Genomic DNA, 9,733 nt, shown 5'->3' with positions numbered 1-9,733 from the left:
ACATATTTTATAAAATATAATATACACTGGGGGAACGCTAACATTTCTTTAATCTGCATTGTGAGTCTATAAATGTCCATTACAATATTTTCTTGATGATCAAAGTATTTATTTGAAATAATTAAAATTTTAAATTAAAGACCCTCTGTTTTGGTAATCTCATCACTTATCCACAGTCGCACAGCACTGGGTGGTTCCAGGAGCTTGACTGGTGCTCTTCCTCCAGAAACTATGTCCACCCAGAGCGTCAGAATGTGACTTTATTTGGAACAAGTTCTGCACAGATATGATGAGGTCCAGTTCGCAAGATGAGGTTGTCCTGGATCTGGGAGGGCCCTAGGACCAGTGACAAATGTCCTAAAAGACAGAGAAGGAGAAGAGACAGAGACACTGGGAGGAGACCATGTGACAGCATGGTGGGGGCGGTGCAGAGACTGGGGTGATGCGCCTACGAGCCAAGAATGCCTGCAGCCCCGGGAGCTGGAGGAGGCAGGGAGGACCCTCCCTGGAGCCTCAGAGGGAGCCGGCCCTGCTGACACCTTGATTTAGGACTTGGCCTCCAGAACCGTGAGAACACACATTGCTGTTGTGTTAAGCCACCAAGTTTGCGGTGATTTGTTATGGCAGCCCTGAAAAACAGATACAGAGGGAAGCACAAGACACGAACCCCGGTGCCTCCTCCTTTATCCTCAAAGATTCCAGGGAACCGAGGCAGTCAAGATGCAGACTTGCCTGCCCCCACCTCCCCCACACCACCCCGTCCCAACATGGATCACGTCTAGGTGTGTGGAGCCCATTATAAAAACATAGGAAACAACGCCTTTCCAACAGCAGCGAAGGTAGATGGTTTCCTGGAAGATAGGGAGGAAAAGAAAGTTCTTTTTCATTTAAATGTTTTCAGAAAAGTGTCCAGATTTCTCCATGTTCTTCCTTGACCCTTTGTGGGGCTGAAACAGACATGGAAAGCAGGCTGCCAGAGGAATCCTACGCTCGAGTCAGTTCTGTCCTGGGTGGAGGAGCAGAAATCCAGGGCCCTGGGGAGGTCACATGTGGACCGGTGCTCAGACCCAACACCATGCATGAGGTCAGGGCTTGCCTCAGCCCACGGGGCCAGATCCTGAGACAGGAGAGCATCTGGGAGCCTGGCAGGGAGACCTCGGGCTGGTCACCCCGATGACCCTGATGCAGGCAGTGTTGGAAGCCGGGAACCCAGCTCTCTACTTGCCTGCCCACCCCTCCTGGCCGAGCGGCAGGACAAGCCCTGTGTGTCCTTGGCTGCTGCCTGTGCGCTGAGCTCAGCTGGCTGGGCCGAGAGGCTTGTCTGAGCTTTCTCACTTTCTTGGCAGGAGGACCAGAGGGAGACATCAGCCTTGGAACGAGCGGAGCCCTGGAGCCGGCTCCCTGCTCCGTGCACAGCGCATCACTTTTCCATCTGTGTGTGAGGCTGGCATGTGGGCCACAGGTTGGAGGGTGTAATGGGCCCACCCTCACACTTCGGTCTCCTTCCCACAGGGAACTGATGTTTCTGACGGGGTTGGGGGTGGTGGGGCTTGAGGCCGCCCCACGCTGCTGGTGTTTCACCCGAGGGGGCCAGTGTGTTTGCTTCTTTTTCATTCTCTTTCCCTCTTTCTTCCTCTCCCTTCCCCTGTCTCTCTTTTCTCTTTCTCTCTCTCCTCCTTCCTCCCTCCTGCTCTCTCTTTCTTTCTTTCATCCTTTGTTCCCTTCTCATTTTTCTTGTTTCCTCCCAGTCTGGCTTCTCCTACTTTTCCTGTCTCTATTGACAGCAGGTCTTTAGTGGGCTGGGGTAGGGCACTCAGGGGCTATAGAGCTTAGAGGTCTCAAAGCATCGTGGATTAAACTCTTCTGAAGAACGAGACTCTGTTCTGCAGGCAGTGGGACAAGGCCGTGTGTCTAAGACGGTCCATTTCTAGCACGAGGATGCTTCCTGGGACCCACGCGTCAGCAGCTCCCAGCAGGCGCTGCAGGGTCGGAAACTCTGTCCTCTCACAAGTCCGCGTTTGCACAAGTCTTTCTCCTGATGGTTGGCCTGTGCTAAGGAACAGACAGACTTCTTGCTTTCAGATGTGTTCGGTACTGTTGAGGAGACAAGGGGATTTTTTTCAGATCATGAACAATAAAACAGGACAAAATATATAGCTAAAGATGTAGAGGAGAAGGGGGCATGGCTTGAGGATTGGTCACTCTGTATCAGAAAAGTTTCCTGACTACGACCCCCAAGGGTCATGGGACAGGGTTAGTCTTAGAGGAGGTGGGGGTGTGAGCAGCATCAACAGGGGGTGATGTTTTCCAGGAGCGAGGGCCAGGCCATGCTGCAGACTTCATGCTGGACGGCAGCGGGGAACGAGCCTGGACACGAGGGTTGTTATAGGAGAGCGGTCATGTGTGTCCTTGCCTCTCTTCTAGGTGGGCTGATGGCTTCCTTCTCTGACCATAGACTGGACCCTGGGACCAGGCTGTGAGAACTCAGCCTTGTGATGGGATCCTGACTTCACAAAGGCCTGGCTGCTCTGGGGTGTGGCGGCCCCCTACCTTGTGGACACCCCATGGCCCCACACATCCTACTGTGTGTCCATCCCGGGAGCCATCGTCCCCACCTCTGCCTCCTGGGACCAGCTGTTCTCCATCCTCTGCAACCCCTACCCCTACCCCTGAGACAGTAAGTACCGACTCTCTTTGCCAGGCCTGACTCTCAGTTCAGTTCAGTCGCTCAGTCGTGTCCAACTCTCTGTGACCCCATGGACTGCACAGCATGCCAGGCTTCCCTGTCCATCACCATCTCTTAGAGCTTGCTCAAACTCAGTTATGCCATCCAACCTTCTCATCCTCTGTCATCCCCTTCCCTTCCTCCCCTCAATCTTTCCCAGCATCAGGGTTTTTTCCAGTGAGTCAGTTCTTCCCATCAGGTGGCCAAAGTATTGGAGTTTCAGCTTCAGCATCAGTCCTTCCAATGAATATTCAGGACTGATTTCCTTTAGGATGGACTGGTTGGATCTCCTTTCAGACCAAGGGACTCTCAAGAGACTTCAACACCACAGTTCAAAATCATCAATTCTTCGGTGCTCAGCTTTTTTTTTCTTATGGTCCAACTCTCACATCCATACATGACTAGTGGAAAAACCATAGCTTTGACTAGACAGACCTTTGTTGGCAAAGGTCCCTTATGGGGTCCCCTAAAGTTCCCCTGACTCCCCTAGGGGAATTGATCCCAATTTCTCCTATTTCTTTCAGAGAATGGTCCTTTCAGTAACTTTCTCACCCTGTCACAAAATCAATTCACCATTCCTTCCTTTCAAACCATTATTACTCTACGTTTGTCAGAGTTTTCCAAATTCCAAAACAGATGACACTTCCCTCTTAAAATCGAACAAAGAAAGACTTAAAAAAAGAAAGCTACTTTTTGTACAACTGTTCCCCCAGTGCTGTCGCATCCCACTTATCTGATGCACATCCAAGGTTTTCAAAGACATTGACCCTTATTTACTCAAATTATTTAATTAAAAAAAGAAATCTGACTTCTCCTCAACACAGCTGAAATCATTTCTGCAGATGTCAGCAATCTCCAATTTGTTACACTGAAGGATCTTTCAGCTTCTCAGCATCCTCACTCCTGACACTTGGGCGAGTTCACCATGTTCTTCCTGACATATCCTTGTTCTCTCTCAGTGTCTCTGAGCATCACCTGTTTCTGTTCATCTCTGAGCCCTGGTGCTCCTCCCATGTCCCTGTTGGCAAGGTTCACTAGTGCCTGTCAGTCGACAGTCTCACCCTGTCTCTGCAGCTGGGACTTCTGTGCACGTGACCTCCACTGGTCCCCACCTCTCCCTCGGTCTCCCTCGCTCCACCTCTTGCCCCCGCCATCTCTGCCTCCTGCTTAAAGCAGAGGGACCAGAATGGCCCCCTTACTTCCCCAGACATGTGGCGTCTCCTCTTCGATGTCCTATTCTTGCTTATGGAGAGGATTCACCTCTTATTCTCTAAATTCTATTAGTCATCAATTCTCAGTCCAGAAAAGCATGTTGTTTCATTTTTATATTGCCACTGCCCCTACCCTGCATTTTCCTTCCTCCCCTTTCTCTTGTTAGCAGCTTCACTGAGATTTAATAATTCACCTAGTGTTCAATTCACCCATTAAAGTGTACAAGTCAATGATTTTTGGTACATTACATCATTAGCTTGCAAAATTGTGGTAAAATATATTTAACATAAAATTTACCACTTTAATCATTTTTTAGTTTCAACTAAGTGGCATTAATTACATCTGTGATGTCATGCAACCATCAGCACTGTTTAGTTCCAGACCTTTCCATCATCTGAACAGGAACTCTGAAGCCATTAAGTAATAACTCCCCCCCAATCAACCCCTCTCTCCTCAGCCCCAGGTAACCAAATCTACTTTCGGTCTTTAACAACTTTTCTGTTCTCCAGATACATCATATAAGTGAAGTAATGTAACATTTCCTTTGTTCATCTGACTTATTTTATGTTTTCAAGCTTTATCCATGCTGTAGCACATTTCAGAATTTCATTCCCTTTTCCAGCTGGAATATTTCATTGTCTATGTATTCCGTGTATTGTTCATCCATGTATCTACTGGTGGACACTTGGGTTGTTGTGATAATGCTGCGGTTGTGTACAGGCCTGTTCAAGGCCCTGCGTTCAATTCCTTTGGACATATACTTAGGGGTGGAATTGCTGGGTCATGTGACAGTCTATGTTTAGCTCTTTGTTCTTGTTGATCAGTCACTAAGTCATGTCTGACTCTTTGTGACCCCGTGGACTGCAGCACGCCAGGCCTCCCTGTCCTTCACCATCTCCTGGAGCTTGCTCAAACTCATGTCCATCGAGTTGATGATGCCATCCAACCATCTCATCCTCTGTTATCCCCTTCTCCTCCTGTTCTCCAGGAACAACCAAACTGTTTAATTTTTTTTTTATAGCTGCTGCAACATTTTACATTCTCACAAGAAATGCATGTGTTCCAACTTCTCCACAACCTCATTATTATTATTATTATTAAATCCTAGTAGGTATCAAATCATATGCATCTCTCTTCCCCTGGTGCTTGGACTGTTATAATAATCTCCTACCTGCTCTTCCTGCTGTATTTTTCCTCTTTAATATGTGCAGTGCACTAACACTATGTTGTTTCATAGGAAAATTTTCTCTGGTGAACAGCTTTTGATGACTTTTTATTGCCTCTTGAAAAAAGTCTGAACTCTCCTGGCTTATGAAACTTGCCATTTTCTTGACTCCAATCAACCTTACCTGAAAATGGGGAGAATAATATTATTAACACTTCCCTTATAGGGTATTTGGGAAGCATAAGATGACACTTGTTTAGCATTGCTGTCTAACACATTTGTGCTCAGAGTAAAAGGTTTACTCTTTCGAAGTAACAATACCTTATTTGCAGATGAAAAAACTTGAGTCCTAGAAAGATAAGTTGCTTAATGGAAACTAGCTGTTCAGTCTGAGATGGAGTTTGATTCTGAGCTGGCCAGGATCAGATCTGAAAGAACTAACCCCTTACTTGTCCCACTGGTCCACGTAGGATTCTGAAACATGGATGCTTCATGGCCCCTTGGACATCATTCCATGGCCAGATTAAGGACTGACCCTTCACAGTCCACCCATTTCCTGGACTCAGTTCCAATCTTTGGTTTGGTTCCACATCTGTAGCCCCTTATCCTGGTCTCACTTCTAATCTTTGGTTTGGTGACACACCTGTAGCCTCTTTGCATAATCCCTGTCTCTTCCTGATGATCGTGTTTGTGAATATTGGACATGGAGGTGGACCCGTCACCACCAAACACGGTGGGGACAGCCTGGGATGAGAAGGTGGCGACAAGGGGTAGGCGGGGAGGGCCTTCTGAATGTGAAGTCCACATATGAGCAGAGGAATGATTTTATTCACAGGGCTAAATAGCCCCTGGATGAAAAGAGTCAGTTGTGCCTGACTCTTCGCAACCTTATGAACTGTAACCCCCCTGGGCTTCTCTGTCTATGGGATTTCTGTGGGTTGCCATTTCCTCCTATGGGGGATCTTTCGGATTCAAGGATTGAACCCACATCTTCTCCATTGGCAGGCAGCTTCTTTACCCACTGAGCCATCAGGGAAGCCTTCCTGATGACCATATATCATTGCAAAGACCCTGTTTTCATCCAGGGGCTATTTAGCCATGTGAATAAAATCATTACTCTGCTATATGTGGACTTTACAGTCAGAAGCCCCCCCCCCCCCCGCCCCCCACCACCGCTTGTCACTGCCTTCTCATCCCAGGCTGCCTCCACCGTGTTCAGTGGTGACAGGTCCACCTCCGTGTCCAATATTCTTCCACTTTACTCTGAAGTCACTCTTCTCCTCTGAATCCACCAAGGTCCCCTTCTTCCATCTCCTGCATCATTTCCTGGGATCTGCTTTCCTCAGTGAGCCATTTGGCTGTTCTTCCCCTACACTGAACTGAAGGTCAGGAAAATTAAAGGAAAACATGAAGAAAAAATGCAACCTGAAGAGGCAATAACCTTTGATTTATAACATATATCTCTTCTGCATTGATGCTTTCAAAGGTCTTCCTCTTACTGAGGTGATAAGCCCAAGGGATCCAAGCAGTTCTGTGTTCTAAACTCAGAGCAGCTCCAAGCATGCTGTCAGCATCTAATTATTAATGCATGAAAACAATAAAAACAATACCAGCACAACAGGCAGATCCTGCCATCTGCTACTGCTCTGGGCTAAGAGGGATGTGCGTTCAAGGCTAGCTGTTTTTTTTTTTTTTTGGCGGGGGGGCTTCACTTTTTCCTGTACCATGTGCTTCCCATTTGAGGGCACAGGGGCCTGAGAACATTTTTAGAATTTGCTTCTCTACCAACATGGCATGAATTTCCATATTATCATCTTATGGCTCTAATATTCTAATTTCTATGTCACGTTACAAATTCTGCTGGAATATTTCTTAGCTTTCCCCATATCCTTTTTACCCAGTGGAAATCAGAGCTGCCAAAAAGCTTCCAGATGGACATGAACTGGGCCATGTAGAGCTTCCCTGTCTCCCAAGTGAGGGTCCCTCCCCTGTAGAAACCGGAGATGGGCCCTACCTCCCCAGCAGCAGGAATGCGGGGAGGGGAGTGCTCCACCCGGGATTCTAAACATCTGCTAGCTCCTGCTCCTCCACACGGAGCAGAAGTGGTGTCTTCTGATGCCTTCATCAAAGATCCAGTCGTCTTCCTTTCCCCCCATTTGATCTGGTGTTTGTAAATGGCCCCATGGGATTCAAAACATTCACAGAGGGCTTCTTTAAACCCAAACTGGAAGCCACCTGGAGACAAGCTTGCTACCTTGACTGTTAACCACATAGTTAATGAATAATACTTGAAATATATTTCCAGCAATATTTTTTTCTAGAAAGGTGAATGTTACAGTCAAGTGTGATATATGTGAATTAAATTATGTCCTGTATCATGTTAATGTAACTTTCAGAAGTAAAATTTCTTTCCCTGTTAATGGAAATTCTACATTGTAGTTTATTATAATCCCTCAGTATAAGGCTTGTGAGATAGGTCTGCTATATCCATTGTAAAATTCTTTTCATCAAATGATGCAAAATACCTTTAAAAATTCATGGCTGAACAGAATTCCTAGAAGCCATCCTTATTTGGGGGACATTTTTTTCACTTGTGGTACAATTAAAATCAATGAAAGGATAAGCTAGGTTATTAGAGGATCCCCCCGCCCCTCAGAATGGTCCAGGTAAACTCAGTGCTTCCCAAGGCTGTTCCAAACTAGCAGAATTTGCTAAAGTTCCCAAGCTCATCACACCTCTATTTGTCTCAACACACTTTCCATATTATTTTGCCTTCAACTTGAGCAGGAAAATAGACATTATTAGGTGAGCAATCTCTCCATCCTGATCCTCAGCTTTACATTTTATACACGTCTCTGTTTACACTGAACCATTTAACTGCCACATCAGAAAACCAAGCGGCAGCATGCTTTTTTTCCCCTGGAAATCCCTCCTCTGAGAAGGCAATGGCAGTCCACTCCAGTACTCTTGCCTGGGAAATCCCATGGACGGAGGACCCTGGTGGGCTGCAGTCCACGGGGTCGCAAAGAGTCAGACACACTGAGTGACTTCACTTTCACTTTTCACTTTCATGCACTGGAGAAGGAAATGGCAACACACTCCAATATTCTTGCCTGGAGAATCCCAGGGACGGGAGCCTGGTGGGCTGCCATCTATGGGGTCACACAGAGTCGGACATGACTGACGTGATTTAGCAGCAGCAGCCTCCTCTGAGACTTGGTCATGAAGAGCTTGGGTGCAGAGTCATCTTCTGTCTGAACCCAGAGTTACTGACTTGTTGCCTTCTATCGGACCAGTTGCTTCCTCTCTTTCAGCTTTTGTTTCTCCATCTGGAAGAGAGCTGTGGATGCAGTGAGCCAACAGCAGACCCTCAACCATGATTCTCCTCATAGCATCTCCGAGGGCTCTCTCTCTGGACCATCTCTTCTCCCTTGGACATGAGCCTTCCCTCTCTTTGTTGGCTGAGCAGTCAGGGAAACCCATTCTTTCATAGGTGATAATAATAATATAATAAAGTCACAGCCTCACTCAGTTATGTATATGTAATTACATATCATATTTAAGATCTGTACTATGGAGGCCATATATTTCCTTATAATCAATAACTAAAGATTTCAACTCCACTTAATATGAGACCACCCCTCCCTGGAGCCCCGTAGGAACTTGCCTTCAGAGGACTATTTGGAGGCTCTGTGTCTTTCTCTCTTCCTTCCTCCCTTTCTTCCTGGTTGCTGTTTGCACCCCTTCCAGAGTACAGAGGTAGAACTCGTGGTCCCACTGTGTCAGATTCCACGTTCATTCTCACATTTCATGCACAAAAACCTCAAAAACATCTATAATGTGAAAAGACACGCTGCATTCCCCCGCTGCTAAAGCCAATGTCAGGGGTCAAAGTGAAAATATGAGATCTCTGCTGAATGTATGGGCTTCCTTTACATACATCAGATGGCTCAGCTGCTTTAAAAAACCTGTCTTCCACTGCAGGAGACACAAGAGATGTGAGTTTGATCCCTGGGTCGGGAAGATCCCTGGAGAAAAAATGGCAACCCACTCTGGTATTCTTGCCTGGAGAATCACTTGGACAGAGGAACCTGGTGGGCTACAGTCCATAGGATCACAGAGTCAGACACGAATGAGCACACACGCATGTACACGGAATGTACAGATTTCTCAACAAGCCTGTTTTATCCCCAATATAGCATCTCCTGTCAAAGTTGTATTAATTCCAGGCTTTGATAGCAGAAATTGTTTTATTATCAGGTGAAGCATAGATCTCTTTGTAAGAAATAATGATATAAAAAGTTTTAAAAAAGAACAAGGAGCAAGGAAAAAAGAGGAATAGAGCAGAATGTGGTGTAGAATCCATGATTAGTGGTGGAAGATGGAAGACATGTTCTACAAACACGATTGCCAACTCTCCTCAGATGTCACAGATGTCACTAATGCAAGAATCCTTGGAGACATAAAGAGAAATAAATATTCATAATGCCCATGTCTGTGTTAATCTGAGCAAGTCTGTGCCCTGGTTTCCAAGCATCTGGTGTTCTGAGGCCTCTTGGCCTGTTGTGTTCTTAAGGAAACTGCTTGGTGTACGACATTCACATTTTGCTTTTTCTTTAGTTCTGTTTATT

The 9,733-nt window shown here is 46.4% G+C and overlaps 1 long non-coding RNA gene across 1 annotated transcript; it reads left to right on the top strand.

Moving 5' to 3' along the window:
- Positions 1-2,276: 2,276 nt before the first annotated feature.
- Positions 2,277-8,630, top strand: LOC133258412 (uncharacterized). The gene is made up of 2 exons (XR_009740011.1): positions 2,277-2,677; positions 8,417-8,630. It is a non-coding gene; the product is annotated as an uncharacterized LOC133258412 (long non-coding RNA).
- The last annotated feature ends 1,103 nt before the right edge of the window (positions 8,631-9,733 follow it).

Source organism: Bos javanicus, chromosome 12 (genome assembly GCF_032452875.1).
Source record: "Bos javanicus breed banteng chromosome 12, ARS-OSU_banteng_1.0, whole genome shotgun sequence".
Classification (NCBI taxonomy): domain Eukaryota; kingdom Metazoa; phylum Chordata; class Mammalia; order Artiodactyla; family Bovidae; genus Bos; species Bos javanicus.
The sequence above is the reverse complement of the archived record's forward strand: the minus strand, read 5'-3'. Positions and strand labels throughout refer to the sequence as shown.